At 43.1% G+C, this 16,532-nt stretch overlaps 3 non-coding genes and 1 pseudogene across 3 annotated transcripts; all 4 read right to left on the reverse strand.

The window, feature by feature from the left end:
- Positions 1–28: 28 nt before the first annotated feature.
- On the reverse strand, positions 29–100 carry TRNAP-UGG (transfer RNA proline (anticodon UGG)). Its single transcript has one exon. It is a non-coding gene; the product is annotated as a tRNA-Pro (tRNA).
- Positions 101–242: 142 nt separating this feature from the next.
- Positions 243–314, reverse strand: TRNAL-CAG (transfer RNA leucine (anticodon CAG)). The gene has a single exon. It is a non-coding gene; the product is annotated as a tRNA-Leu (tRNA).
- A 132-nt stretch (positions 315–446) lies between these two features.
- TRNAP-AGG (transfer RNA proline (anticodon AGG)) lies at positions 447–518 on the reverse strand. Its single transcript has one exon. It is a non-coding gene; the product is annotated as a tRNA-Pro (tRNA).
- A 2,220-nt stretch (positions 519–2,738) lies between these two features.
- Positions 2,739–16,532, reverse strand: part of LOC141129039 (killer cell lectin-like receptor subfamily B member 1B allele C) — a 33,480-nt pseudogene continuing 19,686 nt past the window's right edge.

Below are 16,532 nucleotides of genomic sequence, written 5' to 3' on the forward strand. Positions count from 1 at the left end.
TCCACAGAGGTGAAAAGGAAGTCCACATGGGCTCGTCCGGGATTTGAACCCGGGACCTCTCGCACCCAAAGCGAGAATCATACCCCTAGACCAACGAGCCGTAAGCTGCTTGTCCACTTTGGCTGGTTTCCCGGGCTAGGCTGAGCAGTAGACAAGGGCACTGCAAAATTTCAAGCATAGCATAAAGGCACCTTGACTGTGACAAGAAGACAATGGGAAATCGGGCCTGCTGCATAAAGCTTGGGCTCGTCCGGGATTTGAACCCGGGACCTCTCGCACCTGAAGCGAGAATCATACCCCTAGACCAACGAGCCGAGAACATCGCTTTGCGTGGAGAATTTGGAGATGCAAGAGGCGTTGGGGCACTTTTGCATGTTGCAAGCACGGTTGCCTGCATGGATTAATCCACCATGTAAACAAAGCCTCAAGTTAGAATGCTAAACAATGGGCTCGTCCGGGATTTGAACCCGGGACCTCTCGCACCCTAAGCGAGAATCATACCCCTAGACCAACGAGCCTTGAATGTACAAACTTTTTTTTTTTTTTTTTTTTTTTTTTTTAAGTCCAACAAGTGCCAAGTGCCTTTTGATAGCCAAAGCCAAGTGCCTCCTACAATGCCATCTGCATATTTTGCTAAAAAGAATCTTTTTTAGGGTCAAAGGCACTGGGAGACTTGGAGACGAGGGCAGCATGCATTTCTGAATGGAAGAGCAAGCAAATCCTTTGTTCCTAGGGATTGAATTGTAAGCTGATCAAACTTTTGCCACTGTGTTTAAAAGTCCCAGCAGTGAATGGGGCTCGTCAGCACCTGTTGCAGTTGATGTGAAAATTGAACACGGTATCCCTAAGGGCTAAATTTTGGATGCAATTTCAACTTTCTACAACTTACATTGTCGGCAGCATGTTCAAGGAAGGCCGCGGGCTCCTTTTGAAGCTCTTTGTCAAATAAAGGTGAAAAGCATCTGGATGCAGGTCTCGACTGACTTCCATGAGAAAGGGTTAGGCGATGACCGGTACCTTCCATCTCCTGCATCATCCCATGCATTGCTGTGCTTCAGGCTGAGGGTCACACCACAAGGGGGATCAAAACGCTTAGGGAAACCATGTGGCAAAGCTTGCAGAGACGATTCACAAAGATGGATGATAACAAATGTTTGGTGCTGGCAACACCGCTTGATCCTCGGTACAAGGGTCATGTATTTGCAGGGGACACACTGAGCAAAGCAAAAACTTGGCTGCGAGAAGAGCACGCTATTGTGTCTGAGCAACAAAAAAGAGCCACCAGTGGAGATGAAGGACCAGAACCAAAACGGACCAGGACAAGGGTAGAAGAGGAGGAGGAACCCAGTCCCTCTAGTCTTCTGGAGAAAATGTATGCAAACATTTTGGGGGCTCATGGAACTCCTGCTGAAGAGCGTGATGAGCACTTAATTTCTGAGCAGTTGGAAAATTCCCTCGAGAGCCACTGATAGACAGACGGACTGGTCTGCCACTGGAATGGTGAAAACAGAATGCATCCCTTTCTGTGCCACTTTGCACCACTGGCAAGAAAATTTCTCTGTCCACCTGCCTCTTCTGTTCCCAGTGAAAGAGTATTCAGTGAGATTGGGATCATCTATGACAAGAAGAGGAGCAGGCTCACAGGAGAAAATGCAGAGAGACTGTGTTTCCTGAACTACAACCTGAAGCTCTTAAACTGGGAGTACCAAGAGAAGTTTTAAGTGATGGATGTGGGTGAAGAAGAGAATCCAGGACTGGAACTGAAGCAAAAAGACTAAAATTAAAGACATTTTCACTTTTGTACTGTTTACAAACTTACCTCAGTAATGGCCATTATCTATTGCTGTTGACTACGTTGATTTCTTTCAAAAGTTTTGATTACCTCACATGTTTTTGTGTATTTTTAAGATACATTGTTGTGTACTTCTGTTGTTTAATAAATGGTTAATTTAAGCAATTTCCTGTATCCCTTCTTTATTATTTGACTAAACTGTTATATTTTATGAAAAGAAGGAAAAAAAAAAAAATCGGCAGCAAAAATCGGCATCATATATCGGCCATCGGCCGCCCCGATTTCTAAATATCGGCATCGGCCAGAGAAAAACCCATATCGGTCGACCTCTACCCTTGACCCTAAAAAAATATTTTTTTAGCAAGATATGCAGATGGCATTATAGGAGGTACTTGGATCTGGCTATCAAAAGGCACTTGTTGGACTTAAAAAAATAAATAAGAAAAAATGATACCCCAACAAGCCGAAAGTTGTTGGCCTAGTTTGACTGGTTTCCCAAGCTAAGCTGAACACTAGAGCACTGCAAAAGTTCAAGCATAGCATAAAGGCACCTTGACTGTGACAATAAGACAATGGGAAATAAGACCATTGGCTAAAGCTAGGGCTCATCCAGGATCTGAACCCGGGACCTCTCGAACCCAAAGCAAGACGCACCCCTAGACCAACGAGCTAGGATTATCACTGTAACCCTCGATGCATTCAAGGCAAAGGCAAGGTTCTAGGAGTATGATATTTCCCTTAGGGTGAGAATCACATACTACACCCCCTTCCACCCCTCTTTTCTTCCAACTCCTCTCTTCCCTTTTCTTCTCCTCTCATCTCATCTCCACCCTCCTCTGAGGAGCTCCATTCCAGTGTACCCTTTTACAAGCACTCTTACTCTAGGGTGACAGTTGAGAGAAAAGTGACCTCATCCTTTTATCTTACAGTAATTAGTATACACATATTGGTATCAAACATTTTATTACTCAACAAATATAGAAATAAAACATGAAACTGCAAAATACAACTATGACTGAATCTGTATTTTATTTACACTTCAATATAATCACATAATGACCAGAACATTCACTCAGCATTCTCCAGATCAGTGTGGTCAGACACTGAGAGTTTCTCTCACAGATGATTGTGGTCACTCAAAGTCCCTCTGGCATATCAGTGCGGTCACACAGCATCTCTCTCACAGATCCAGCTTAGTGCAATATAACAGTTCTCCCAGGTGAAGTTTGATCCAAGCTTGGCACAGCTTCCAGTTCCTTCCGTAACATTTCTAGATAGGAGATAAAATCAAATGAATAATAATAATAACATCATTATTATTATTATTATTATTATTATTATTATTATTATTATTATTATTATTATTATTATTATCATCCTCTAATAATAATAATAAAAATAGTAATAATAATTTCCATCATAATCATTATCATCACCATCATCATAACAACGTTTTTGTTGATGGTTTTTGTTATTCTTCTTCTTTTATTAATAATAATAATAATAATAATAATAATAATAATAATAATAATATGAATACAATATTATTGTTAATATTATTATTATAAGATAATAATATAATAATAATAATAATAATAATAATAATAATAATAATAATAATAATAATAATAATAATAAGAATAATAATATTCTTCTTATTATTATTATTACTGAAGTGAATGATTGAAAAAGTAAGGTGCCACACCACTATGTTAATGTACATACAGTGTCAACATTCAAATTGCCTACAAATCTTCATATACATATATTTAAACCATTTTTTTTTTCAAGAGTTTAACAACTGAAAGCCCATAAACATAAGTGAATAAGTCACATCCCAGCACCGTGCTGATGGTGATGAAATAAATGTGTCTTCTACTGTATCAATACAGGCACCACCTCGAGAAGTAAAAAATGCAATTATATATTATATATTTTATTATATATGTATTTTCTCACATGTCAAGATAGTCTTTGTATGTTTTGTCTCTCATGCGTTGTATTATAGCTAGACTCTTTGCTTCTCACTTGTCATCTTCACATCTGTTGACAATTTGTAGCCAATCACCTGATTTCAATTGAACACATTGTTGGTTGGAGAGGAGCAGTAGTCATGTGATAGTCTTTTATGTATAAATGTTCATGCTTTTCAACATATATGTGTGCTGTGAACAAGGCTTATCGCCGTAACCAGTCTGCTGCTGACAGTACTCACTGTGAAGGCTTTACAAAAAATACGCTTGATGTTATGGAGTTGCCAACTGCTTATTTTTCTTGATGACCAAATAGGCTTGTGGCCTACTCAGCACAAATCATTGCAAACACCTTCCTCGGCTGCAGCCTGGGGGGAGAAATGTAACTACGCCACTCCCCAAGCATTTATATCTTCCCCCAGCATGCACCATAGCCATGAACCGCCTAGTGGTTGCAGGAGGGGACATAAATGTTCATGAGCCCAAGATTGTCACTGCCCCAATGACTACTGTCCTGGGTGCCATTGACACCCAGTTGGAGGAACAGGGAAAAGCAGCAACCTTAACCTAGGGGAGAAGCCAAGTGAAAAGACAACAAATTTCCCCTAGGCAAACTACTAACCAAGAGAACTAAATTTACTACACACCTCTGATGACAGGGTGGCTACGCTATCCAGGAACACCAGAAGCAGGTCATAGAAACCAGAATCAAGATGATCCCCCTGATGCAGGCCAAATCCTGGATCACCTAAGCTGGTTTGATGATGTCAATTAAATGCGTGCATAAACCAAGTAAGATCTTCTCATTATCAACAGCGGGGACTTGTTCTGATGTTTTATTTCTTTGTTCTATTTTGAAAACCAAAAAATATTTGGAGGATATTTACGATATGATGAGTGCTACTTACTCTGTAGTGCCGTCTGCCCACCTTCCTGCCCACACTGCTTCATGGGTGTTATATTGGGTTAATCCGATCCAGAAATTCTTTCCTGTGATGGCCACCAGTCTCTGGGTAGGACAACATACAACAGATTATTCATCGTCTGATCATCTGTACTCTCAGCACCTTCTACTGGCTTCAGCCAACAGCATTCCAGCTGGAGATATAAATGATAACTGATAGAAGACTTTTACTTTTTCCCATAATCCCAGTTATCTGCCATTGATATCCTCTACACCCCTGTGTCCTTATACTGGACTTCTATATGGGTTACATTGTTTCCACATGGAATTCAATACTCAGACCTCAACTTCATGGCGGAGGCAAGTCACATCCTAATATATTGTAAATCTCAAAAATACCAATTATGGGGGTTTATTTTATGATAACAAAGTAGAACATATATGGCTACATCATTTAGTAAGATTAAAAGTGAATTTCGGTCACAAAATCTTTCATTTAAATATATTCACTAAGAGCCACAAAGGATATGCACTGATCAATAATCTACTAATCAGTGGCAGCCTGTCCTTTAGAGGCACTCGAGCGCCACCCCTCTAACCATGGCCGCCACCCCCTCCACCTTCTAGCGATGCAACAATGCGATGCTATATCCATCGTCACCGCCACCCCCTATTCATGCGTCCGGCCCCTTTCGGGACACTGGGAGTCTGAATTACAGCGGCGAGAGTGTTTTTTTGAAGCACCTGATTAGAGCCAGAGGACCTAATAGGCTTCAAAATAGGCTGGACTTGTGGCACAGAGCATTGCGCTACGAGCCCACCCAGGTGTTACAACAGTGAATGAACATTCGCTATCGCAACACTGATCCTCCTCCCGGCCAATCAGGAAGCGGGTCTGATACCTGTCACTCGATTGGCTGAAAGGACAGGTGATCCTATTGGACGCCTAGGGGGAGGGGAGGAGACGCACGGCGGAGGTGAGGAGAAGACACAGGAGCCGATACCTGATGCCTGCCGCAGCCTGATGTCCGCCGCTGCCCAATCCCTGTCGCTGCCCGCCACCTAGATGGGGTAAGTGGACTGACCCTCAGACAGAGCGAGCGGGGGGGCTTTGAGGTGCCACGGGGGGGTGGTTGTTTTCCACCCCCCAAACAAAAAAACACAGGCCACCACTGCTACTAATCCAAGGTGATATGTGTCCGTGTTTCTTAGTGTATATTATTCATTATAACGTTATAACGAAACGATAACTGTGAGAACTATCATCAGATGTAGAGCTTTTAAGGACACTGACACTCGCTTTCTTATTTTAAAGGCTTTTCTTGCCCATTTTTATTAAAAGAAAGTTCAGCAAACACAAAAAAAATGGTTTCCCTCACAGGAGTTTTCAGCATTTCACTCTTGCTGCAAAACAAACGGTCACTCAGCCTCCAGGCTTGTACATGCAGCACTCCTGCTCTGGCCTTAACCTTAACCTTAACCTTTATTCCTTGGTCTGTCCCCATAGACTGGTTGTTCAGCAACTCTGTTCAAACAGCTAGCAGCCTCTTGCTGCTCTGGATCCCACCTCTCTCCTAGGTGGAGCTCTCCTGACCCCTGGACCAGGCCTCCTCTGTCTGCTGAGGTGGAGCCCAGAACCATGGTCAGGTCATTACTAAAAACCCAGCACACACCTGAAAAAGTAGTGTGCTGGTGGTTCTGAATACCTGGACCCAGGATTGGAGATTTCCTCCCACCTGGATCACTTTGAAATCTCCAGGTCCCAAAACGGACTTTACCAAACACTGAGGAAACAGCAAAGCCAGTTTCCTCTCCCTTACGCAAACTCCCTGGAGCCCCTCAACCTGCCTGGTTAAGAATTCTGGGTCAAAATCGCTTTCTAGACCCTGGCAGGGCAGCGCTCTGCCACATAACTTTTAAATATCATACAACTATAATATAAAATATTCCAATCCAATTGAAGTGGTAAGTCCATGAAGTTCAAAAAGTGCTAAACAAGCACAATACCAGCGATATGAATGTTGTTCCGTAAATCAACCAACATCCGATTTCTCAAAATGGGTACCTAAAACTTCATACACACTGTGTTTCACCTCTGTGCTTACAGAACTCTCACCTCCAGGTTGATGTCATCAATGCCTGTATATGATAATCCTCCCAGACTGAGATGGTGATCACCTCTTCTTCCTCTTTTGTGCCTCTAGGAGGCACTTTTTGAAATCTTAACTATTTGCACAAGCACCACAACAGTTGACCGTATGGTTTATAATGTAATTATCTCCTATGATCATCAGCTCCATCTAGTGGCCAAATTGCAGAATTTCTCCTTAACTACATCCATTGACCAAAAATACCACATTATGGCCTATAGGTGGGGTCGACTGCCATAGGAGATAATTATATTACAAATAATATGGCAAACATTTGTGATGCTCGTGAAAAGACATTCTCATAGTGAACATGTGCTATATGTCATTGAGCAGCAGACTCTCAGCTCTAAGGAAGAGGGAACACCCTCAAAATGCATGCAGCACTTATCCCTGTAGGGGTAACAGAGAATGTACCCAGGTGTCCCAGTATAGTACAGAGGCTGCCACGCTCAGTCCTACACACACTGACAATTCAGGCTCAGTCTAGGGGGTGTCTTTTTACTATTTATTGCTGAAGAACTTTTTGGGGTTTGGGGTCACGGGATACTCCAAAATGATAATAGCAGAAATAACAAATCGTGGCAGACCCAACCAGGACAGATGCTTTTGGAGGGGACTGCAGGGTAGCCTCTTGCCTACTGACTATAGGCCCTGGCTTTTGAGGGGGCTCTATTCTTGGAAGGTGTGTGCCTGGGGGATCCTTGGAGTGGTCTTGCTTTGGGTTAGGGTCCATGTCTCCCCAAAACACACAGACTTCGGGAATCTAGGCCGGGGATACAGATTTGTGGTCTTTGTGCCCAAACCAGCAATGACTGCTTTAGACTGTGAGACTCAGAATAGATGTTAATATAATCAGCTCAAACAACCTGATACTGAGGGTCTCCCGCTATTTTCTTTTAATTAAGGTGTTATGTTTTTTTATTGTTCAATATTTATCTCCCATTGTCTACCTACTAGGTGTGCATTCCCATTGTTAATTGAGTCACCTATTTTTACCGTCTGTCTGATCATCTCTTGGAGAGGTGAATAATATTGTGACCACTTCACCTTGTTATCGAACCATTGTGGGATGTTTACGCTTATAATAATGTGTAATATACTTTGAATCCGGGGCTTGGTGCCGAATGGTCTGAGTGGGCACTGAGTCACCTAGGTGGCTAGTTGTTTAATTAACCGCTTGCCGACCAGCCACCATCATTATACTGCGGCAGATTGGCACAGCTGCGCGAGACGCCGTGGGTGTATGTCGGCTGCTTTAAGAGCGATAGGGGGCATGCGCCCACGGCGTGACGTCAGGGCCGCTATGTCTGCCGGCCACCCGCGATCGCTCCACAGAAAGCCAGAATGGGGATCTGTGTATGTAAACAAACAGATCCCTGTTCTGTCAGGGGAGGAGAGGCAGATCTGTTGTTCCTAGTGATTAGGAACAGCGATCTCTCTCCTCCTCCAGTCAGTACACTCCCCCACAGTTAGAAACACCCCCTCAGGGAACACTTAACCCCTTGATCGCCCCCTAGTGTTAATCCCTTCCCTATCAGTGACATTTATACAGTAATAAGTGACTAGTTTTAGCTCTAATCGCTGTGTATAAATGTGTATAAATGTCACTGGTCCCAAAAAAGTGTCAAAAGTGTCTGATCTGTCCACCGCAATGTCACAGTTCCGCTAAAAATCGCTGCCATTACTAGTAAAAAATCAATAAATAATAAAAATGCTATAAATCTATCCCCTATTTTGTAGACGCGATAACTTTTGCGCAAACCAATCACTATACGCTTATTGCGATTTTGTTTACCAAAAATATATAGAAGCATATATATCGGCCTAAACTGAGGAAGAAATTTGTTTTTTAAAATAGTTTTTTGGGATATTTATTATAGCAACAAAAAATAGTTTTTTTTCAAAATGATAACTTTTTTTGTTTATAGTGCAAGAAAACCCCGCAGAGGTGATTAAATACTACCGAAAGAAAGCTCTATTTGTGGGGGGAAAAGGACATACACTTTGTTTGGGTACAACGTCGCACGACCGTGCAATTGTCACTTAAAGCAACACAGTGCCATATCGCAAAAAATGGCCTGGTCATTAACCACTTCTGGACCACCGCAGGCCGATATACGTCCTTACTTTAAAGAGGAATATCGTTGTTATGGCAGCAGCTAGCTTCCATAACCCTGGTATCCTCTTCTTCGGCCGTCGGTCCGCTTTTCGATAAGAGTGGTCTCTGTGGCGTATTCGTCCCTCCCGCCACGCTCCGGTGCCCTCCGCCACTTACCGGAGCCATCAGCTGTGGTGGAGGTGATCGAATCTTCACCCTTGCTGGGTATGGAGACGAGTGAGGGGAAGATGGCCCCCACCTGTCTCCATAACAATGCAAAACGTCACTTCCGCCCATAGCTCTTAAAGGGCCATTTTTTATTTTTTTTTAAATGACAATTTTTTTTATTGTATTTTAGTGTAAATATGAGATGTGAGGTCTTTTTGACCCCCCAGATCTCATATTTAAGAGGACCTGTCATGCTTTTTTATATTACAAGGAATGTTTACATTCCTTGTAAGGAATGTTTACATTCCTTGTAATAGGAATAAAAGTGACACAATTTTATTTTTTTTTAAAAACAGTGTAAAAAAAAAAAAAAAAAGGTAACATAAATAAGGAAAAAACATTTTTTTTAAAACGCGCCCCGTCCCGCCAAGCTCACTTGCAGAAGCGAACGCATACGTGAGTAGCGCACGCATATGAAAATGGTGTTCAAACCACACATGTGAGGTATTGCCGCGATCTGTAGATTTTTTTTTAAACGTTGCCTATGGAGATTTTTAAGGGTAAAAGTTTATCGCCATTCCACGAGCGAACGCAATTTTGAAGCGTGACATGTTGGGTATCAATTTACTCAGAATAACATTATCTTTCACAATATAGAAAAAAATTGGGCTAACTTTACTGTTGTCTTATTTTTTAATTCAAAAAAAGTGTATTTTTTCCAAAAAAAGCGCTTGTAAGATCGCTGTACAAATACGGTGTGATAGAAAGCATTGCAACGACCGCCATTTTATTCTCCAGGATGTTAGAAAAAAATGTATAATGTTTGGGGGTTCTAAGTCATTTTCTAGCAAAAAAAACAGTTTTTCCCTTGTAAACACCACATCTCAAAAAGAGGCTCGGTCCTTAAGTAGTTAAGGGGGCAAATCCTTCCGGGGCTGAAGTGGTTAATGTTCATGTTTATGTTGGCTGTTCCTTAGCTATTTTAATTATATAACTGGTTGCAGTTTGTATTGTTAGGATAATGTGATCAAACTCTTATCTGATCTTGCATGGTATATATTCTGTATGAATTTAAAATAAAGAGTTCCAGTTCCAGTTTGCATCTAAGTTAGTGTCACCTAGTCTTGGGAGCTCAGCTATAATACCCGGTTCCTGGGTCCAGAATGGAAGAAGCTATATGGGGATGATATGAAGGGGAGCAGATGACACTATTGTGGAGGTGGGGGACACGGGACACTATTCCCCCCAGGGATCTTTGATTTCCTCTATGCTGTCCAGGTAGATCTCAACCTCTGAAAGGTTGCCTACCCCTACTCTAGTACACCCACACACCGCCATTTATATCTGTGTTTGTATGTATGCAGAGCTTGGGTTTTCTGGATGGGGAAATACACTAGAATTTACATTTCAACTCCTCAGGAGTTCATAGACAGGAAGCCTATGCTATTCAGATTGTAGCAGAACTTTACACCTGGCTGTGTCATGTGACCTGGATGACACTTTCCTACCTGAAGTGTATCTAGGATTAATGCTGCAAACATATTTATTGGGCCCCCACCAGTGACAGATGGCCTATAATAAACCCCAATTTATATATGAGGCCACCAAAGTCTAATGCCCATATCACACTTGAGACCCGTCCACTGGTGACAACTAACAAGGCTCAAGTGACATCAACTTAAAGCAACAAGCTGTAGTCAGTCTGACGGAATTATTACAGTGGCCATGGGCCTGATCAGAGACTCAATTTCCTCCTCGTGGATTGCCGCTGTGAGTTGATGCACCAAAACAACAGGAGCTTCTCTTCCACCAAATCTAAGCTAGATCAGACCAGTAGATTCATGTACATACAGTGGCTGGAAAATTCTCCACTTCCCAACCCAAACCCAATCTTCACAATCACTCTTCAGATATAGACTGGGCCCCTTTAAAAGTGGCCCCATTGCAGCTTTGGGGGATCATTCCTGCTATGGTTCTGACGCTGCTGCTTCTAATCTTTTATCTGAACCATGGTCAGACTCATGGGGCATCTAATATTTTGGGATATCAATAATATTACGACAAATAAAAGTTTATACATTGTGACAGTGATGTGCCCTGCCATGGTGTAAGAAGGGTTTTCTATCACCTGGAATTCTCATCCAGGCAGGCCGAGGAGCTCCAGGGTGTTTGTGCCATTTAGAGGAAATTGGCTTTTCAGTTTCCTCATCGGTTGGTAAAACTCGGTTTGGGACCTGGAGTTCAGATATTTAACAGATATTTGGGAGGGTGTGTGCTGGGCTTTTAAGCGAATTGTGACTATGGTTCTGGGCTAACAGAGGAGGTCTATGCCAAGCAGTCAGGAGGGCTCCACCTAGGAGAGAGGTGGGAGCCAGAGCTGTATGGGGCTGCTAAGAGTATGGATGAAGGGATAGGACCAGTGGCGGTGTGTCCATAAGGGCGCACGGGCGCCGCTCCCTCTCTCCAGCCACCCCCTCTATGATCAATGGATAGATTCATGCATTGCATGAATCTATCCATGGCCGCGGCTGCCACCCACTATTCAGGCGTTCGAGACCCCTTTCGGGTGCAGGGCGCCTGAATTACAGCAGCGGGGGGTGTTTTTGAAACACTTGATTAGAGCCATAGGCTCTAATAGGCGTCAAAAAACGTGACCTGCGAGCGCCATGCTTAGCGCTCGCAGTTCACCCAGGTGTGTTAGAACAGCTAATTAATATTCGCTGTCTTAACACTAAACCACCTCTCCACCAATCAGGTGCTCGGGTCTGTTACCCGTCACCTGATTTGCTGAAACGACAGGCGCTTTGATTGGATGCCTATCAGGCATCCAATCGTCTATAGGAGAGGACGGGAGAAGACGTATGGAGGACACCGCTCGCCGCCGCCACCCGCTACCCCACCGAGACAGGGTAAGTGCTGGGCAGATGGCGAGCAGGCAGGGGGGTCACAGTGGCGGCATTTGATAGGACAGTAAGAGCATTTGATGGCACAGTGGGAGCAATTAAAATTGGGCAAGAAAAGCCCTTAAAAAGAAGAAGAGTCCTTAAATCTCTGCCAATTGAAGCAAGTTCTTACTATATATATATATATATATATATATATATTTATGAGTATGTCATCAACTGTTCTCCACCCCACACCCCTAATCATCAAGACTGACCCGTATGGTCTTCTCCTTCACTAGAGATGCTGTCTTCATGGTGTTTCTGGTTCTCAGAGAAGAAATAACACTTATCATAAATGCTGATCCAAAGATCCGGACATCTAGGTGACTTTCCTGAGATATGGAATAGAGAGTGTGCCGTCACTGAGTAAGCAAACTCAGACAAATAAAATCTTTAGTCAAAAGAGCTTACGGGCAAAAAGTGGAGGCAATAAACTTTTTATAGTGGGAGTCCATGACCTGAAATACTGCTGCAATGGTGATAATCTATCCACCACAAGTATTTGACTGGGCGGACAAGGTGATTATCCTTTTCCCCTATCACAAGCAGGGGTTCCTCCCACTGTCACTGTATGTGGCGGGGGTTGAATAAGTGTAGGTGGCCAGGATGGTAAGTATATTGCCTCTTATTTCTGCAGGTATTTCTATTTGCTTTGTTTTTACCCAACATATCTGTCTTCTGTCTGTCACAAGGACACTCAATATCTGGTCTTTCAGTCTGGATAGTAATGAGAAGGGAGGAAGATTTCTGGATGGTGATTGGATGGGACAATGATTTCTGGTTGATGATGGGAAGGGAGGACAATTTCTGCTTGGTGATAGGAAGGGAGGATTATTTGCCATTGGTAATGGAATGGGGGGACAATTTCTAGTTGATGATGAGAAGGGAAAACAATTTCTGGTTGGTGATGGGAAGGGAGGACAATTTCTGGATGGTGATGAGAAGATGATTTCTGGTTGATGATGGGATGGGAGGACAATTTATGGTTGGTTATGGGAAAGGAGGAACATTTTTGCCTGGTGATGGGAAGGGAGGACAATTCCTGGATGGTGACGTAAAGTGAGGTTGATTTCTGGTTGCTGGTGGGATGGGAGGATGATTTCTGGTTGCTGGTGGGATGGGAGGGTGATTTCTGGTTGGTGACGGGAGGGGAGGATGATTTCTGGTTGATGATGGGAAGGGAGAATTATATCTGGTTGGTGATGAAAGGGAGCATGCTTTTTGGTTAGTGATGGGAAGGGAGGACAATTATTGGTTGCTGATGGGATGGATGATTTCTGGTTGGTGATGGGAGGAGAGGATGATTTCTGGTTGGTGATGGGAAGGGAGGATGATTTCTGGTTGGTGATGGGAGAGGAGGATGAATTTTGGTTGGTGATGGGAGGGGAAGATGATTTCTTGTTGGTGATGGGAAGGGAGGATCATTTCTGGTTGGTGATGGGAGGGGAGGATGATGAGGACATTGTGGAAAAATCTTTTGATACTGATCTCTAACGCTCCTCAGTTCTCACCCAGCAAGAATCATCACCAGATACTACAGACTTCAGTCAGAAATGTTAAAGGTAAATCTTGCCATTTTTACCTAGTTTTGTCTGATTGGTCACGGGGAGGAATTCAAGACATTTTTCCCATTCTTCCTTCAACAAACTTTTTTGCAGATCGGAGAAGTTACTGGTGACAAATCCATCTTCCCTTGTACCTGCAGACAATACACAATAATGTTAAAAATAATAATGTTAAAAAGCAACTCTGGTCACTTCATTCAATCACGTTAGGTACTACAAAGGAAGTCAGTGCTTGGGGACAGCTCCCCCATATGTCACTGATTGTGAGTCCCACTGTGATTGATATCTGAACAATGAAGTATATCTACTAAAGGTCTACCCGCCCCACATAATCATAATACTGGCCCAGATAGCAAATGCCCCCAACCCTGTCCTTCCCTGTGCTATTCAGCTAACACAAACCTGGAAAAATCGAAAGTGTATAGGCGATGACAACATATATAAGCCAAGGTTTGAATTGTCTGGGTTTGTGTATCTATTGTAAAGCACTGGCTGGCAGGACTGTGCACAATATGTGTCACCTAGGTTTCTCACCAGGATCCAGGATTTGTCACTGAACTTGAGAAGAAAATCAGATCTCAAGAAGTTCACCTCTGAGTCCTGGAGTGCAGAGGCTTTATAGAGGTTTGAGTGGGAAAAGTCTCCATTTCTAGGTCCACATCATTTCTGGTAGCCAAAGTAGCCTCAGCAAAGTAACTTATAACCACGCTGCTAGAATCAGAACCTTTAACCGAGGAGACGGAGTCTTGGTTTTGGTGCTCACTGAGTAGAGAGTACATTTTAGGCAAAGTGGCAGGGTCTCTATGGGAGAATACCAGTTCAGTCAGAGAAATCCTCTCCAAATATACAATGTTATGTGCAAATATCAATCAGCACAAACAATCACAAAGGTGTATAGATAGTAAATAAATTCTGATAAGAAAGTAGCCGCTGTCACTTAAAAGTGATTTCACTCCACTTACAAAATGATATAAACCAAAACAGTGCTGCGCTACTAAGTAGATAATATAAAATATAAACTTGATGAATTCATGAGTGCAGACATAATTAATTAAGTCCACTGAATATGATAAGTGAATCAAAGTTCATAAAGATAAACTGGTGACTGATTGAAGTGGATCCAAACATATACCATTTCACCCAAAGTGCAAGTTTCACACCACGTGACGTCAGAGGAAGGCGGGGTCATCTGTTTGCGTCACCGGGTGGACCAGGTCTCAGCTATAAAACAGCTGTCATTAAGAAGAGGCTTCAGTTGGCGGGAGCCTCCCATGAAGGCGGAATTCTTGCTTTTGTTTTTTTGAGTCGTCAGACGCTGTGATCGAAGATGAATGGACATCATGGGACAGTTTTTTTTTTAAAAGGACTTGTCCCAGATTGTCTACTGTCATTTTTACCATTTTGACACTTTTTTGGGTGAAAGAGTAGGGGTACAATGTACCCGATACCCATTCACATAGGGGGGGTGGGATCTGGGGTCCCCTTGTTAAAGGGGGCTTCCAGATTCCTATAAGCCCCCTCACCCGCATACCCCCACAACCACCGGGCAAGGGTTGTGATGATGAGGCCCTTGTCCCCATCAACATGGGGACAAGGTGTTTTGGGGGGACCCCATGTGGAGGGCATGTGTCCTGGTATGGTTCAGGAGGGGGGTGCTCTCTCGTCCCCTCCTTTTCCTGCAGCCTGCCAGCTTGCGTGCTTGAATAATGGTCTGGTATGGATTTTTTTGGGGGGGCATTTTTTTTTTATTTTGGAGCAGGGTTCCCCTTAAAATCCTTACCAGACCTGAAGAGCCTGGTATGGATTTTGGGGGGACGCCTACACCATTTAAAAAAAAAAAAATTTGTGCAGGGTTCTGCTTAATATCCATACCAAACCTAAAGGGCCTGGTATGGATTTTGGGGGGACCCCCACGCATTTTTTTTTATTTTGGTGCGGGGTTCCCCTTAATATTCATACCAGACACAAAGGGCCTGGTAATGGACTGGGGGGAACCCATGCCCTTTTTTTTCAATGATCTTTATCTATATTGCCGGAACCCGACAATTCAATACAGCTGCGTTCAGTTTTAAATGAGATTTTTTCCTTTAGAAATGTCATTTTGCTGTGGTACTGTTCTAAACACGCGCCAAAAACTGCACCACTTTACAGGCATACTATAGACACCCCCCAGGCACGATATTTAAAGGAATATTACACTTTTATTGTTTCACTTTAAGCATTATCAAAATCACTGCTCCTGAAAAAACAACCATTTAAAAAAATTCTTTTTGCATTGATCCATGTCCCCTGGGGCAGGACCCGGGTCCCCAAACACTTTTTATGACAATAACTTGCATATAAGCCTTTAAAATGAGCACTTTTGGTTTTTCATGTTAGTGTCCCACAGACTTTAACGGTGTTCCGCGGCTTTCGAATTTGCTGCAAACAACGCATATTGTTCGCTGTTCGGCGATCAGGCCAACACCCGGCCTTACCCATTGACTCGAACATCGGGCTCATCCCTATCCACCAGTATCACAGACTGCTCACCTCACATATGAGTCAAATCAGCAGTGTTCCCCTCTGGGGATAATGAAGATTATTGGCGTGGTGTGGAAACTCAACCTCCTTTATCCCAGGCACCTTCTTTGGGTTCTACGGAAGCCCGATCGTCTTACCAAATAGGATGTAATATGCAAAAAAGAAGGCAACATCTAGTCCTGTCCATCTGAGATAATTTAATAGTATAAAAATGGTAGCTACACTCACAAGTTTGGCACAATAAGCCTGTGCTAGCTATAACAGCATTCAGACAACCTAGTCTTGAGATGGCTGCGATGTGACATCAGTATGCAGGCTCCGCCTCTAGATGCGTGTCGTCAGTGCGTTGACTTCTTCAGTAGGGGTCAAACTACGTGTGTGTCGAAGGGGGGTTGACTTCTGCTGTAGGGGTCT

Source organism: Aquarana catesbeiana, linkage group LG01, assembly GCF_042186555.1.
Source record: "Aquarana catesbeiana isolate 2022-GZ linkage group LG01, ASM4218655v1, whole genome shotgun sequence".
In the NCBI taxonomy this organism is placed as follows: domain Eukaryota; kingdom Metazoa; phylum Chordata; class Amphibia; order Anura; family Ranidae; genus Aquarana; species Aquarana catesbeiana.